Source organism: Engystomops pustulosus, chromosome 11, assembly GCF_040894005.1.
Source record: "Engystomops pustulosus chromosome 11, aEngPut4.maternal, whole genome shotgun sequence".
NCBI lineage: Eukaryota > Metazoa > Chordata > Amphibia > Anura > Leptodactylidae > Engystomops > Engystomops pustulosus.
In genome coordinates this window covers 30,602,740-30,621,372 of record NC_092421.1, presented here as the reverse complement: position 1 = coordinate 30,621,372, position 18,633 = coordinate 30,602,740, and positions in this window count along the sequence as shown.

The following is an 18,633-nucleotide window of genomic DNA, read 5'->3' as shown; positions in this document are numbered from 1 at the left end:
CTTAGAAAGAAGAGATGCTCACCAGGTGTTGTCAGAAGTCAGCTATTATGGTTTGTATTAACTGTGATATATTGGAACTACTGCAGCTACTACATGGTTCATCTTATTATGAATGCTGGGTTATGGTGAGGAATAAATTGGATAAGTTGCCTTCATATGCTGGAAAGTAGAAAAATGAACTTGCTATGCTGTCAGTATGCGTAAGAATCAGGCTTTATTTTAATCTAAATAGCAATGAATATCAAGGATATACCTCACCTTCAGATCATCTTAAAGGAAACCTGTCATCGGGAACACATATTTTTACTTAATGGTAGGTTCTCATATTCTTTTTAATACATTTTCCCAATCTGATTTTATCATTAACACAACTAATTCCAGACTCCAGAATATAAAAGTATAACTGGCTACTTCCTGGAGTCATGGGGGCGTTCCATCCTTGCATCTCCTCTCTGCTCTTCTAGCTCTTCCTACCTTCTCCCTTCCTCCTGCAGACATGTGCTGATTTGCTTGGAGCACCAGATCAACTACAGGCTGCGTGAGGGAGGGGGAGAAAGCTGGCAGAGAGAAGATGGTGATGATGACACCCTAGAGTTCAACTTCCTCTGTGATTCGGTGCAGTATGCTATCAGGGAGGCAGGTAAACTTTTATCAGCTTTTAAAAGTGAGTGGAAGCATGTTGGTGATAAAAGTAGACGGGGACTAAAGAAAATATTCCCGCTATGTCAGAATTAGTGGGGCAAGGTTAATTAAAGAATGAAACAAGTTGTTTTTGGTGAAGATGTGGAAAGGGCCTCTTTAAAGGAAGTCCATTTATAGTATAATATGTTTTTAAAAATATTCTAATTTTCAGAAATTGGAATCGGCATGAATTATTGGATTACTCATCTCAAATTGATGCAGGTATGTTACAGATGGTCTTCAGTACTTGTTGAATTTTTGTATGATGGATGTTCATTTAGCTCATCGATAGCTGTCAAAATGCTAAAGGTGCCACAAAGTACAATTGTTGCAAATGTCTAACCTCACTTTATACAGTCATAAACACTTACCTGATGCATAAAACACAATGACGTGCTCCAGTGCATTTAATCAAATGTAAAAGACGCTGTGGAGTCAGGTCATCCTTTTCAGTGCTCATCCTCCTCCTCTTATTGATCGCATGTAAGGCAGCGGTAGTAACCTTTTCTACTCGGTGCTATCACAGGACTGTTTCTTTCCTCTAACATTTCTGCGGTCATGTTATCCTCCCCCCCCCCCACCATCTCCACCAGTCACGAGATAAAGCTCATACTGCTTGGTGGAGTGGTACATGGGGGAAATTGATTTATAGTAATATGGGTTGTGGACATCAAATTTATAAGCAAACAGTATACGGTATGTGTAATATATATTTTATGTAATTTCCTTATTTCATTGCAGCTTATTGGTCACTATTTTATGTTCAGATGAAATCCAGGTAGGCTTAAAAATAATAATCGTGGAGGTTGTATAAGAAATAACTTGTAATACAAAAACAGTCTGGTGTTATTTTTTTCCCCAGTTGCATACAATATTGTATATGGATTTAAGACTTGCAGGACGCGCCCCCCTTTGTTGGCAGCTAATTTAAGATAAAAGGTGATTTATGTGGATGTAAGCTAAACAATTTTTAGCCAAAATGTCAGTCAGTTAATAGGAACCTGTCACTGGCTGTATATGTGCAAATGTGGTGACCTGTTTCCTAAAAAGAAAAAAATGTGGGTGGGAAATTGGTCATGTTTGGGCTGATGTACTCAACTTTGAGGAAATTAGAGTCTTAAAAAAATAAAAATTGCAGTTTGGTGTTGTAAGAAGTGGAATATTATCTGTGGAAAGAAGAGTAAGACTTAAAGGGGTTGTCCAGGAATTACTATAGACAATCTATTAGGATAACCCATTAAAAGTTGATCTATGTAGGGTGACAACTGCTTTAACCCTGCAATAACCTTATAAGTGCCATGTAACCATGGAGCAGATAGGCCTTTAATCGTAATTTTAGCCAAACCCTTTAACCCCTTACTTCTAATCCACAGGGCCCTTAGGGGCATGTTGCTGCTGTAAACCGCATTCAGAGATATACTTAACCTGTCACCAGGTTTTATCCCACTAAACTACTAGTTCCCTCAGGTAGGGTATGGAATGTACTGTCTAGATTTCCCTCTTATGTGAAATCTCACCCAAAGTCAGGCAAATATGACTCTTCTCTCTTCATTTTCTCATGTGATGAGTTGAGATTAGGAGTTGCAAGTGTTGTCACTTCAGGAGCCCATATATTCTGTAATATAGCACCTAGAAATATGCTGCTGGTGTCATATCAAAACTTAATGTTTCATATTTCAAATGACATCAGGCGTATGGATTTGTGAGCTACAAAACCAGAGTTCAAGACAGCTAGAGACATAGTTGGAAATGTAATCATAAGGGGGTAGGTGTTCAGAAGCGAGAAGAGCTTGACTTCAGTGTTAAACTCTCCACCTCCTTGAATTTTTGAACAAATTGCATCTGACTTCAAAGTCAATTTTCTGGATGATGCCACCAAGCTGGTCCATGAAAGAAACCTGATCTAGAAACTGTTCAGCTGCTTTGCCTAAAAACCACTTCCAGTATGTTGTAAATTGTAAATGATGACATGTTCCCTTTAATGTGATACGAAAAGCATGTTTATAGGTACTATAGGACAGAAGTTAGCGGATTCTGAAGCAGCACTCTCCTTGCAACCACTAAACGTGACTCATCTCATGTGAAAATGGGATGAAAAGTGTCAAATTCGCCTGAGTTTGGGGGGATATTTTTATAGGTAAATGTATGAGATTTCACATAGAAGGAAGGAATTTAAAAAAGACCTTTTTTTTAACCTTACCTGAGGGGGGCAAGTAGCGTAGCAAGGTAAAATCAGGTGACAGGTTTCGTTCCCATTATGTTTGTTTAAAGTAAAAATTCAGACCCAAAATAATGAAGTGAGAATCCTGTCGGCTAGCCCAAAAAATGAAAAAAGGGCCATTACAAGAACACATGCATAAATGGAAAAATAGCCTGAAGGCTTTCATTACTCTGATCATTAACCAGTAAAAATAGTGAAAATTTCAAGGGGGTCTGAATACTTTGGCAACACACTATTGTAAATGTCAGGTTATATGACCTTTATTCCCCGTTTACAATGGCTCAATATAACGGAACACAATTAATTTGTCATATTCTGCAATATTACAATTTCTTGCATCATCTGCTCTGGCAGTGACATTTCTAGGAGTCCTCAGAGATCCAGACTTGGACATGAGAACAGGATATGTTACCAGAAAGTCAGGGCTGCACTTTACGAGCCACAGAAGAATTTCACAAGTTTAGACACGAAAGTCAAAGAAGGATTGTAGAAGGCCAAGAATCCTACCTCCGCCTTTATGATGATTCTGAGAAGCAGAAATATTTTTTAGGTTTTCTTAAATTATGTGAGCATGAGACCCCCTATATATAGTCAATATGAGTCTATACGAGTCCAAAAACTGCAGCTGTAATGTGTAAACAGCTGACCCTCATGATATCATGCTTTATTCCACGTAGCGTGTGCTCAACGCTCACCACATATTTTACTGGAGTATGCACATATCTTCCCTGCCAAGGGTTTTCTACTCCGAAGAGTAATACTGCCCCCTACTGGGCCCAAAATGTAAAGAAACGTGGAAGCCTACACGTGCCAGTTAGCAATGACACGTTCATATATACAGGATGTCCCCTACTTAAGAACACCCGACTTACAGACGCTCCCTAGTTACAAACGGACCTCTGGAGGTTGGTAATTTACTGTACTTTAGCCCCAGGCTAAAATAAACATCTATAACAGTTATCAGAGGTGTCTGTAATTAAGCTTTATTGCTAATCCTGGTTCTTATGACAATAAAACATTTTTAAAATCCAATTGTCACAGAGACCAAAAAGATTTTGTCTGGGGTTACAATGATAAAATATACAGTTCCAACTTACATACAAATTCAACTTGAGAACAAACCTCCAGAACCTATCTTCTATGTAACCCAGGGACTGCCTGTATATCCCTTTAGTTTACTTATAGTGGAATCCATGTTAAAAAAAACTATTAGAAAGAGAACAAGTAGATTCTGATATTACATGTAGAAAATGATAGCATGAGGAAAATTCTAATGTGTATCAAAAATATACGGTTTTTCGTAAGTAAACTGGTGACTTCCCTCCATCTTTGTGTGTGTGGGTACAGTACAGACCAAAAGTTTGGAAGTTTAGACAAACATCATTCAAAGAGTGTATTTCTCAAGAGTGTGCTAAGCAATAATCAAAGCAAAAGGTGGCTTCCCTAAAGAACCTAGAATATAAGACATATTTTCAGATGTTTCACACTTTTTTGTTAAGTATATAATTCCACATTAATTAATTCATAGGTTTGATGCCTCTTTGAATGAGAAGGAGTGGGCAAACTTTTGGTATGTACTGTATATATGGAGTAGGTAAGATGTCGCAACAATTTTATTTCTCTTATGGAGACTTTACAGATGTCTAAAACTTTACATACATTCCTCCAAGGGCTACCTGTGCAAACGTGCACTCACAGGCCGCAAACACTGATAACCCATGTGTCATCAGGGTGTGAGATCTGCTGTGTCAGCTCTTACACTGAGCCGTAGAAATACTCAGTGACGGACAGTGTGTTGGCCATTAAAACAAGGATTAGCACATATCCCAAAACAATGTGCATAAACCCTTAATGGGTGGAAAACCTGTGGCACGGATGCCACAGGTGGCACTCTGAGAGTTTACAGACAGGATCCAAACCTCCTCCTGCAGTCCCTGTCCACCCAGGATGTGCTGTGATCAGAGCTATTTTATAGCTACACATCCTGAGCTGCCTGGGACTACAGGAGGAGCAAAGGGGTGCAAACAAAGCTGCATTATTATTGGAGCTCCTGCTCTGGGTCCCGCAATTCTTCATGTTCAGGGGACCATGGAAGAGAGCTACAATGTTGTTAATCTGAATTTCTCCTCTTTCTTTCAACTATATAGGTATCCTGAGGACACCCATATAATTAAAAGCCTTGACAAAACAGGTAGCTACATGTTACTGCTCCAATTGCCATGTTGGGTTTGGTCGTAGTTTGTGCACTCAGTCTCTAAAAGGTTCGCCATCACTACCTTCTGCTAAGGAAACACATGGAGGAGGAATACATCCTTCTGCCCCAGCGGAATAACATACTGAAAGACGCAGTATTTTACAGTCAAGCTGAAGACTTTTTATTAGATGTTACTCAAACTTTACTGGTTAAAAAAACGACTACTTTTAGAAAAGATGTATACAGAAAAGGTAAACTTTCATCTGACTTATCTTTTTTTTAGATCAAGCCAATTACAGTTACGAAGTATAATTATGTTCTAAAGAGTCAATGGTAATGGATGGTAAACTTAATTTTAGTGACCAGAGCCAGGCGGCTGCTACTAAGGCAAATACAATTATGGTATGTATCAAGAGAGGAATAGATTCTCATGATAAAGACATAGTTCTGCCCTTATACAAATCCCTGGTCAGACCACACATGGAATATTGTGTACAGTTTTGGGCACCAGTGTATAAAAAGGATATAGTAGAACTGGAATGGGTGCAGAGGAGAGCAACCAAGATTATTAGGGGAATGGGGGAACTAGAATACACTGACAGATTACTAAACTTGGGGTTATTCAGTTTAGAAAAAAACTATATGTGTACAATGTACAGCCAGTCCTCAGATTACGTACAAGAATTGTAGCTCCAGACAACATTTGTTCTCCCTGGGTCAATAAGATTTTCAAAATTTTTTGCTGTAATGAGAATAATGGATTAGCAGTAATCAGAGATCTTGCCAAAGATCTGTTTATACATAGGCCTGTGACTAGGACAAGGGGGCATCCTCTACGGTTCTACCATCGTCATAGACAAAGGTTCCTTACTGTAAGAGCAGTTCCTTACTGTAAGAGGAGGTTGTTATGGCGGACTCTATGTACATGTTCAAGAGAGGCCTGGATGCCTTTCGGGAGAGAAAAATATCACTGGTTATGGGGAAATAACATTTGTCTAATTCCTATAGGTTGGATTTAATGACCCGCGTCTTCTTTAACCTTATATACTATGATACGCTCACTCCACCAAACACTGGTCAGAGGACTGGTGAGGTAAGTTATTCTTATTTTATTTATGGATTTCTGGAACTCTTTCTTGCCATAAAGTTTTTGTCCTTCAGACACATGAAAAGGCACAGCAGATGTGTTATCTGGCTCTTGGCCGCCTGCCTCTCACCAGTTTAGAGTTATGTATGCACTGAACTCATTTATGTCATAGAAGTAAAATGGAGAACCTGGCAGCCGTCAGACAATTCTCCTCCACGGAATATAACTAATTCAAAAACAAATGGAAAGGAACTTGTGAGCTGTTAATTCTGAAAATAAATGGTCCCTAACTGAGCTGAGGATTAATCTGCAGACAAAATCCAGTGAATCATACAGCGGATAAGATATGAGATTTACAGAATAGATGAAGGGGCCAAGAAACCTTGCAGAAAGTGAAGAGTTAAGGTGCAGGTTACAGAAAGGTGAGAAAGTCTGATGCCGAGGATGCTTCATTTCAGTGTTCAGTCCACCTTTGCCTTTTAAAGGGATACTCTAGGACTTTGATAATGTAACCTTAGCATAGGTATCAGATCAGTGAGGCATCCCAGCCATTCAACAGATCAAAAGCACTGCGGCTATGATTCTTTATTAGTGAGACACGTGACCTTTCTCCAGCCCAGTTTTTTTCCTCAGGTGCAATACCAGGTATTGCCAATATAAACGTACAGTGTGTGTGTGTGCCATATAGTAAGTGCCGGGAAAAAAGCATTCTGGTGTCCCAGGCAGAGGACTAGACCATGGTTCTTAAAGGGATTCTTACCTCTGCTATGAATGACTGCTGTAGCAGGCTTATGTTAGAATACTACAGCAGTGACTCAGGTGGGAAGGAGCTGCATTGTGTTCAATGAAGAAATATTTATTGCCAGTGCTCAGGAGGGCTCCAAGTCCAGCTAAAATACTAGAATATAAATGCATTTTTTATTGACCCGCTGCTATAAGTAACATACATAGATGTTGGGTTACGCAGAATTAAAAAATGAAAAAAAAGTTTAGTTAAATGGCCAAACAGGCCTGTTCCTTCATGAGTTAATATTCCATAGGGTGGGGAGTGCTAAGATTTTGCAAATGTGGTGATTTTAACTAACAGAAAAAAGGCTATAAAATTCAGTGGAATAGATTTCTCTTGTTCTGAGCTCTGAAGGACAACACTGACCTCTAGTGGAAAATTATTAGAATGCGCTTAGGACCAATATTTATTTTCCTCTACCTCAATTTTTTCCTCCTTTTTCGCCTTTTGTATCCAGTTGTTGAGGTGTAAAATTTTTGTTTTTAGTTCTTAAGCTTCCATATAATTAAAATCTTTTTAGCTGTTGAAAATCAAAATGATGCCATTTACATTATTTGCAGAGGTATTGCAGGTGGAAACAGTGGTATATTTAACAGCTCAGGTAACAATTATAAGAAAGCAAATCACTGCTTACCTCATAGATCCCATATGGGAATATTGGGGAAGACGGGATGGGGGGTGCAGGGATGATTGGAACAGATACTACTAGAGCTACCTATAAGGGGCACTTTTACTAGATCTGGTATGATTGGGGCTTCTGAGAATACAGAGGGGGTACTCCTGTTATTACTATTATAGTAACAGCACTATAGCAGGCACTGGGACAGAGGACGGGCAGGTGCGCCAGGCCACCGGAAGTTGTCATAGGGGAGGTGCCGCACTACTGTAAACAAACAGGCAGGACACCCAGAGCCCTGAGTGCGCCCATAGCCAACCAACAAAGATTTTATTAATGTTGGACAACCACTTTAACCTCATCAGCGTCCATTACTGTCCATTATATGGCCGATGATTTTGGATCATGTGATTCGTACTGTTCATGACAAACCTACCTGTCAGAACCTTAAAATACTATTCATTAAAACAAGCTTAAAGTGTAACCGTCATTCTGAGCAAAAAATAGATAATTCTGCTCCAGGTGTCCCTGGGAATTATTCCTCAAAGTATTTTGCCTCCCGGTCCTCATTTACTACCTTTTTTGGCCCATAGCAACCAGGGTTTCTAGCTCTCAAAAAACCTACAATCAGGGGCGTAACTACAGGGGTAGCAGCCATAGCAACTGCTATGGCGCCCACGGTGTCAGGGGGCCCTAGCTTCTTAGGTATTGGGTGTGTATATGCAGTATGTCTATATATGGTATTGTATGTACATGCCATATGTCTGTGTATATGATGCATAGGTGTATTCTGTACTGTATGTATGTGTGTATATTCTGTATGTATTTATACATGGTGTGTGATTGTAACTCACATGTTTAGGTATACAGATATGTATATTTTTTTAGGGGGGAAGAGGGATCCCATTTAGAAGTCTGCTATGGGGCCTTGCCTCTCCAAGTTACGCCACTGCCTACAATCAGCAAGATGGAGGGGCGGAGCCTGTCTCCTGTCACCTCATCATAAGCGCATGGTGCTGACCAATCACACCAGAGCTATCTTCTATCTATCCATCTCTCATATCTATCTATGTATCCATGTCTATCTATCTACCTACCTAAGTATCACTCCAGCACAGCACATGAGGGCACAGCTTGGAGAGTGTCTCCTGCCATTTCCTTGTGTGAGGTGATGGGGGGAGGGAGGGGCTGCAGTTTCTGTCTGTGTGGATTATTTGTTATACACAAGTGTAGGGAAAGCTGAGGAGAGAGAAGAATGTAGGTGCTTGGTTATTATATTAGTGAGAGCTTCTCCCTGCACATTGCTGAGTGCTGGGGCAGTGACACATAAGGTAATCAGCAGTGAGCAGGGAAGACGGAATGTCCATAGTAACAGCTATCTGAGCAGTCACTGCCATCTAGGGGAAGTCTGCAGAATACAAGAGGAAGGAGCAAGATTCGGTTAACTAATACAATTGCAAAAGTGCTTAAAATTACCTGCCCTACAACATATCAAAAGTTTTTTGAATGGCGGTTACACTTTAAGGTTCTGGAAGGTAGATTGCTAATGGACAGTTAGACAATTGGGTAAATAATATTCTGACCCCCATTCCCATTACAAGAAACATAAAGTAAAGTTGCTAATCCCTTCAACTAACAGAACATATGATCATCTTCAGCAAACCAAAAAGTGTATATTTAGCACACACACCAGATCCTTTAAAAAGATAGAGATCTACCATCAGAATCAAGCATGATAAATCAGGCAACGTGAGTGTGGTAATCTTCTTATATCTGTTATCCATGGCCTCCTGCCTTCTAAAATCAACTTATGAAATTCAATTAGGCTAGAGAGTCTGGAGGGTATTACCAAGACCTCCTGCATGCAGCAGATTCAGGCTGTTACAAAGAGACTGACACAGACTTTGTGAAATTCGATTCTCTGGTCTCATAAGACGAAGATTGAACTTTTTGGTGTTAATTCTAAGCTTTATGTGTAGAGAAAGCCAGGCACTGCTCATCACCTGCCAAATACAATCCCAACAGTGACACGTGGTGGCAGCATTATGCTATGGGAGCAGGGACAGGACCACTGTGTACCATGGAAGGAAAGCATAATGTGGCCAAATACAGGGATATCCTGGATGAAAGCCTCTTCCAGAGTGTTCTGCACCTCAGACTGGGCAGAAGGTTCTCTTTCCAAACAATGAGCCCTAAGCTCACAGCTAAATAACAAAACAGAGGCTTCAGAACAACTCTGTGACCATTCCTGACTGGCCCAGCCAGAGCTCTGACCTAAACCCATTTGGGAATCTCTGGAGAGACCAATAGTATCAAAAATATCTACATTAAAAGGGTATTCCCATCTGAGCATTCACATTTAATTAAATTAATTTACCATATGTAAACATTTCTTATATTGGATGTCATTAAAAAAATGTTCCTGTGTGAAGATAATTTCTCATAAACACAGCCATGCTGTCCCTTAGAAACGAGATGACTACCTCGGATTCGACCACCTCACATTTTGGCAGCAGTGGCCAGACATGCGCTATTGAACCCTGCCTGACCACATGGATTCAGCATTCATTATCCTAGGACGGCTATGGGTCATGCAGTAACTCCTGGACTTTTCATACAGAAAAACCTTTTTGTTTCTTTGTGCAATCCCTCCAGCAGAGGTGGCCGTATCCAAGGACGTAGTCTTGTTTCTAAGGGACCCTGTCTCTACATTTTATGAGAAATTATCTTAACACAGGTAAAACAATTTTAATAACCTCTAATTGAAGAAATGTGTGTGTGTGTGTATATATATATATACACTCACCGGCCACTTTATTAGGTACACCTGTCCAACTGCTCGTTAACACTTAATTTCTAATCAGCCAATCACATGGCGGCAACTCAGTGCATTTAGGCATGTAGACATGGTCAAGACAATCTCCTGCAGTTCAAACCCAGCATCAGTATGGGGAAGAAAGGTGATTTGAGTGCCTTTGAACGTGGCATGGTTGTCGGTGCCAGAAGGGCTGGTCTGAGTATTTCAGAAACTGCTGATCTACTGGGATTTTCACGCACAACCATCTCTAGAGTTTACAGAGAATTGTCCGAAAAAGAAAAAACATCTAGTGAGCGTCAGTTCTGTGGGCGGAAATGCCTTGTTGATGCCAGAGGTCAGAGGAGAATGGGCAGACTGGTTCGAGCTGATAGAAAGGCAACAGTGACTCAAATCGCCACCTGTTACAACCAAGGTAGGCAGAAGAGCATCTCTGAACGCACAGTACATCGAACTTTGAGGCAGATGGGCTACAGCAGCAGAAGACCACACCGGGTGCCACTCCTTTCAGCTAAGAACAGGAAACTGAGGCTACAATTTTCACAAGCTCATCGAAATTGGACAGTAGAAGATTGGAAAAACGTTGCCTGGTCTGATGAGTCTCGATTTCTGCTGCGACATTCGGATGGTAGGGTCAGATTTTGGCGTCAACAACATGAAAGCATGGATCCATCCTGCCTTGTATAAACGGTTCAGGCTGGTGGTAGTGGAGTCATGGTGTGGGGAATATTTTCTTGGCACTCTTTGGGCCCCTTGGTACCAATTGAGCATCGTTGCCACAGCCTACCTGAGTATTGTTGCTGACCATGTCCATCCCTTTATGACCACAATGTACCCAACATCTGATGGCTACTTTCAGCAGGATAATGCGCCATGTCATAAAGCTGGAATCATCTCAGACTGGTTTCTTGAACATGACAGTGAGTTCACTGTACTCAAATGGCCTCCACAGTCACCAGATCTCAATCCAATAGAGCACCTTTGGGATGTGGTGGAACGGGAGATTCGCATCATGGATGTGCAGTCGACAAATCTGCGGCAACTGTGTGATGCCATCATGTCAATATGGACCAAAATCTCTGAGGAGCTTCCAGCACCTTGTTGAATCTATGCCACGAAGAATTCTGTTCTGAAGGCAAAAGGGGGTCCAACCCGTTACTTGCATGGTGTACCTAATAAAGTGGCCGGTGAGTGTATGTATATATATATATATATATATATATATATATATATATATCAAATAAATGTGAATCTTAATGTGAATACACAGACAAGAATACACCTAAAACTTGTTTTACCAATTTGGCTGCAAAGAAACAGATTGAAAAGTTGAAAGGGGTCTGAATACTTTTTGTACCCACTGTATGAGAAAGTGTTCCTTGTTCATCAGGCTTGATTTTGATGGTAGATTTCCTTTAAAAACTTAGCTCAAACAATAGACCTTCTTATTGGAAATCTACCATTGAAAAAAGTAAGAAGCATGTGCAGATACTCCCTTAGGCTTCTTTTGATTTTTATCCAGGAGCTGTCCTAAGCTTGACATGCAAGAATCACCTAGAAAAGAAACTTGTAATGCAGCTCGGAGCGGGGGTTGTCCTGCGCTCCGGGATGCTAACTATGCACGCCCCCTTTGTGACATCACATGTTGGAGAGGGAGGTATCTATCACGGAGGAGGCGTGCAATCATGCCTCTGGCGTGAGGTCCAGGGATGTGCATAATTAGCAGCCTGAAGCGCCGGACATCTTGTCCCCGCTAATTAGAAGTTTCTTTTTTAGGTGATCCCAGCGTGTCAAGATTAGCAAAGTACCGCTCCAGGATCAACATCAAGAGGAGACTAGGTGAGTATCTGTTCATGTTTTTTTTATAATTTTTTAAATGGTAGATTTTCTGTTGGAGATTCCAATTATTTGTTAACATTGTACGTAAGGGTAATGAGTTAACTCTTGAGTAAGTTGGTAAGACGGTGTAAAGCAGTGATGGCGAACCTTTTAGAGACCGAGTGCCCAAATTACAACCAAGACCCACTTATTTATTGCAAAGTGCCAACACAGAAATTTACTTAGTGATTTATACTCCCTTCTCTGTCAATGTTTTCATTGATACCAGCACCTGAGGACACCAATAAAGCAGAAAATAGAAGAAATTTGGATGATTATTGTAGCTTTCCTCCAGAGCTACAATGGTAATCCAGATATGTCCACACCTTCCCACTCCTCCAGTAGTCCCAGGTAGCTCTGTCACTTTAAAACAGCTCTGTGCACAGCAAGTCCTGGGCTGTCTGGGACTGCAGGAAGATACCTGGAGTCCTCTTTGGTGATGGCCTGGGTGCTCATAGGTTAGCCACCACTGGTGTAAAGGATTATTGGAGTAAGAATTCTGTTGTAGTGGAATTGTCAGTTTAGTGCTACTCAACCATTTTTGAGTCAGGGGTTCAGACCGATGTAGATTCGAACAGAATTCAGGTCCTGAGTAATCCCCAGTCCTGGTTTCAGCACGAAAATTTTAATTGTGAAAATTGTTTTTATTTTTGTGATGTACAGTATAGATCTGATTGTGTATACATTAAACAGGTTTACCTACCCTGCTCTGACTTTGCAGTCGTAGTAGTGTTCCAGTTTTATCTGGAACTGCCGGGGATTACAATGCTGAGAGGGAGATCCGGTGACTCCCAAAGACCAGGAAATCGACAGCCTGCTCTTCCTCCCAGTTCTAGCATCATAAGTACACTTTTTTGTTTTTCCAGCCTCTAGGGCAGTGGTGGCGAACCTATGGCACGGGTGCCAGAGGTGGCACTCAGAGCCCTTTCTGTGGGCACTCAGTCCATCGTCCCAATTTCACCAAACAGGACTACATCAACCAAATCTTCCTGCAGTCCCAAGCAAATTAAGGGATGCTGCTCTCAGTGCTATTTTAAAGCAACACTTTAAAAGTGAGAAGGTGTTGACCGAACTGCATTGTTTTTTGGAGGTCATCCTGCTGGACCCACCATTCTTCCTGGAGAGAAGCTACAATGATGGTCTGAATAGGAGAGCCAATACAATTGATGTTGCAGAATAGGAAGCAATAAGTTACTGCTTGAAATGCCATGTTGGCACTTCATGGTAAATAAGTGAATTTTGGTTGTAGTTTGGGAACTCGGTCTCTGAAAGGTTCGCCATCACTGCTCTAGGGGCTTACAAGTATATGCAATCATTTTTGCCATTTTTACAAATTCTGAGGCCAATAACTTTTTCACATTTCGGTGTATGGACCTGTGTAAGGTGTAATTTTTATTCAGGTACGTGCTGGCATATTAATTTATATGAATTTGGGATCTTGTATAACTCTTTGATAAATTTTTATTCAAATATTGATGGATGGAAAAATTGCAAAAAAGTGGCGATTCGGATATTTGACTTTTTAAGTGTTATAGGGAAAGGGGGGTGATTTAAACGTATACTTTTTTTATAAAAATTTTTTTTTTACTATTATATCAGACCCTCTAGGGTACTTTAACCCTGCAGAGTCTGATTACTCATACTATATACTGCAAGACTACTGTATTTAGAAATTTTACTGATGATCTCTAATAGCCTGCTATTTGCAGGCTATTGGATATCAATATATATGGCAGGCCTACGAGTCTCTGAGACTGTAGGCTACCATGGCAATCGATCGCCATCCTCTAGGGGGGCGGTGATCGGTAATTCAAGATGACGGCACCCCCTGATAGCGATGTTAGGTGCTGTGGTCGGGTTCGACCTTGGCACTTAACAGGTTAACTGTCGCAATCTGTGCCAGCTCTGACCACGGCAGTGACAAACGGGTGTCAGCTGTATTATACAGCTGTGTATGGAGATAGCTTAGCCAGTCGGCTCTCTACATACCCCCCTCCCTCCCACAGCATCAGGACGTAATGGTACATGCTGGTGTGTGAAGGGGTTAAATCACCACCCTTTCCCTAGACTATATATAAAAATAAACAGTAAAAATCAAAAACATGTTGTGTATCTAAAATTCTTGCCATTGAACACTGTAATGGAAATTAGCATCCTTTAAAGAATTGCTACTTTATCACCATTTTTCCACCCATGAATATTTGAATAACTATGATCAAACGGTCATATAGGTTCCAAATTGATATAAATGAAAACATCAACGTATATCTCCCGGCCGACGCAAACTATGACGTCATCAGCGGCCGCATCATAGTATGTGCTGGCAGGGAAATAACATGGCCGCGCCCTGCTGGCTGTCACAGACGACCAAAGAAAGAAAAGGAGCCGCGGGGAAGACAGAGGAGCTGCACCAACATCGGGGCCGCTGGAGGGGTGAGTATATAAGTTTATTTTTTTTATTGACTCGTGTATAAGCCAATGTAAGGTTTTACACAAGTATATACGGTAAATAATTGTTAATGTTGAATATAGTGGCATAAATATATATATTATATAATTTTTCTCACCTTGACAGTTTAGATGTAAGTTTTATTGGGAAATTGTATGTTCTTATTTGTGTAAAACTTTTGTGTTTGCCACAAAGTTGCATGAAGGTGGCAGAGGGTGTCAACTGACAAGACAGATGCAATCACCGGATTTTCTGCTTTTTAGAAATATATAGGTTTTAGTGCATTTACTTTTCAATGTGGTGATGTAGTATAGCATTTTTTTTGTTTCAATCATTTTTATTAGGTTTTTTCCATTTTAACCACATATACAAACAAACATTGATGCAGTAAAATAGGTATTACATGTTACATTATATTCTTGTAGCGTTGTATTCATCCTTAACATCTCACTATGTTACATTTAAGCTTTGTCTTATAATGATACTCATATATTTCTCCGTATTCCGTATATGTTAATGCATTCGGATTAAGTCACCTGTCCTGTAGTACCTATGTACCAAGTTTCTCGGCAATTTGCCTTTACTGATATTAACATGTCTCAACAGATATTAAACAACAAAGAATTAACAAATAACATTTCACAGGTTTCATAAGATATTGATACAGAGTGAATTTTTTTGTGAAGCTATATTCTATATCCTTGCAATGGAGTAAATCTTCATATTCCCTATCCCTTCATTGCCTCATAAAGTTGTTGCCTCACAAGATGGGTGTGAAGCCCATGGATCCCAAATGCATGTTATTGGTTGATGCTTCAATAAGCTATAGGCCAAGCATTTCTCATATCTGAATGTAATATTGATTTCCCTTATGTATTCCGTCATTCCTGGTGGCTCTTCCTCTTTCCAATGTCGGGTTATTAGCACCCTTGCAATTGTAAATAACTTACATAGCAAGATTTTCGCCGGGACTGAAAATTCTGTTATTCCTAAGTGTAGAAGAGCTTGTGCTGCATTAATTGTGGGCAAGTGCGGAAACAATTGTTTCAGAACTCTATATACCTCCTCCCAAAAGCTTTGTATCTTGGGGCAACCCCACAATATATGATAGAGAGATCCTTTCCCTCCACATGATCTCCAGCAGTAAGGGGAGGATCCTGGGTATATTTTCTGTAATCTGTCTGGTGTAAGGTACCAGTGTAATAAAGTTTTGAGAAAGTTCTCCACGTGTGATGTACATTTGAGTGCTATATGGGATACCTTGATAGCTTTTTCCCAATCTATGTCTTCATAGATTCTATTAAGATTAATTTCCCAACTCTGCATTGGACGTATTTTTTGAAAAGTAGTGCTTTCAGATGCTAGGCTATAAATTGGTTTCAGTCCCTTCGTTTCAGCGGACAGTAATGTGTGTATTTTGGGATTGTAACGCACTTCTTGCTTTAGTAAGCTCTCCACTGTGTTTTTCGCCCTGAGATAGAGAAAAATGTCTCTACTTGGAAGTTCGAATTTCCTTTGCAGAGTTGGGAATGGAATCATTACTTGGTTCTTTGTTAGCTGGCCTAGTACAAAGATACCCCTGTTTCTCCACTGTCTCATTGTATGTCTTCCAATGCTGATTTCTATCACATCAGTGGGTAAGTTTACCGCTTCAGGAGATATTTTCGGAGGAGTTCTGGCATGTAGTTCTTTCCAGCAATCTATTATTGCTTTTGTTGGAGGGGCCACCTGGTAAGTAGGAACTATTTTCCATGTGAGGGCTAATAGTTGGCTTCTAAGAGTGTAGTGTCCTGAAAGGGTTTGTTCTGCCTGAACCCATGGTATATCCATCTCTTCTCTCCACCATGCCCTGGCTCTAGATAGCACTGCTGCCTGGTAATATGCCCTAAGATCCGGTGTGCCTGTTCCTCCTGCTAATTTGTGTTTGATTAGGGTTGTTTTGGCTATCCTTGGCTTGTGTTCTTTCCATATGCATTGGAATAGTATCTTGTGAGCTTCATTAAAGAAGCTAGAGGGTATTGGGATGGGAAGAGTATGATATAGGTATAGCAACCTTGGAAGAAGCAACATTTTAAATGCCGCTATTCTCCCTATCCATGCAATCTCAGTTTTTTGAATGCGGACTGCCTCTGATTTGATCTGGGATAGGAGAGGGACATAGTTATGTTTAAACAGATGTCGCACCGAAGATGTGATTCGAAGGCCTAAATATTGGATGCTATTATCCTTCCAGTCGAATATGTATTCCTCTTGCATTGTCTTAACAAGTTTTTTGTCCATATTTAATGGTAGGGCCTGGGTTTTAGCGGTGTTTAATTTGTAATATGATATTTTGCTAAATGAGCTTAAGAGGGACATTACAGGTTTGATTGAAGATGCTGGGTCTGTTAAAGATAATATAATGTCATCTGCATACATAGAAACGGTGTGATTCTGTCCACCTAGCATTATTCCTTTTATTTGTGGGGTGTTTCTAATTTGTATAGCTAAAGGCTCTGATAGGATGAATATTAGCGGGGATAGCGGACACCCTTGTCGGGTGCCGTTAGTTATATGGAAAGGGTCCGACAATGTTCCATTAACAAATACCCTTGCCGATGGGCCAGAGTACAGAGCACGTATTCCCTGTAGTATGGTACCCTCGAACCCCATTGCTTCTAATGCCATGAAGGCATACGACCAATATATTCGGTCAAACGCCTTCTCGGCGTCTAACGCCATCAACAAAGAGGGCACCTTCTTCTTTTCTAGATGGTGTACTATGTTCACAATGCGCCTCGTGTTATCTGCCCCTTGTCTTCCTTTTATGAATCCCGTTTGGTCGTGGGTGATTAGGCTAGGTAGAAAGGGCATTATTCTTGCAGCCAGGATCTTGGCATAAATTTTTGCATCTACATTTAGTAGCGATATGGGACGGAAATTTTGGGGGGTGTCAGGGGTTTTTCCCGGTTTGGGAAGAGTCACAATCAACGCCTGTTGATTTTCCGCAGGTAAAGATCCATTAGCCATGGCTTCAGATAGGAATTCCGTCATTAGTTTAGTTAGAGTATGTGCAAAGGCTTTATAATATTCCCCTGTTAGGCCGTCTGGACCAGGTGCCTTGTTTGCTGGGGAAGATCTGATGGCTTCAAGTACCTCTCTTTCTACCAGGGGAGAGTTTAGGGTGTTCAATTGGGCGGAGTTTAATTTCCTTAGTTTTATGCTGTGGAGAAAGTCTTGGATTTCTTGGGCCCTAGGTTGGTATGTGTAGGGGTCGTTTTTTAGATTATACAGCCCTGCATAAAATTCCTTGAATTTATTGGCTATTTCTATTGGGTGTGTTATTTTTCCCCCTATATCTGAATGTTTTAGATATGCTATTTTGGTTTTAGCATGCTTTGCTTTCAGTTGTGAAGCCAGTAATTTCCCTGCCTTGTTGCTTTGTGAATAATACCACGCTTTAGTATTTTGTAGTTTTTTCTCATAGTCGTGAAGAAGTATGGAGCGCAATTGATCTCTTTTAATCCTGAGTTCGTCTAGCAAAGTCTCAGAGGGGGACTTTTTGTTTTGGTCCTCTACTCTTTGTATGTCAGCAAGTATATTGTTAATTTGGGACTCTCTTTTCTTTTTTGTAATATGCCCTAATTTTATCCCTATACCTCTAATGAACATTTTGTGCGCATTCCATAATGTGGCCCTAGATTGATTTTCTGGTGGGTTTTGCATAAAGAATTTTTTAAGTTCTACTTCCAGGACTTTTTTATTTTCAGGGTTGTTTAGTAATCTAGGACTACAACGCCATAGATAGGTTGTGGGGTATAATGAGCTCCCTTCCACAGTTAGAGTAATGGGGGCGTGATCCGACCACGAGATTGTTCCTATGCTAGATTTAGTTGCTTTATATAGGGCCTCCCTATCTACAATAA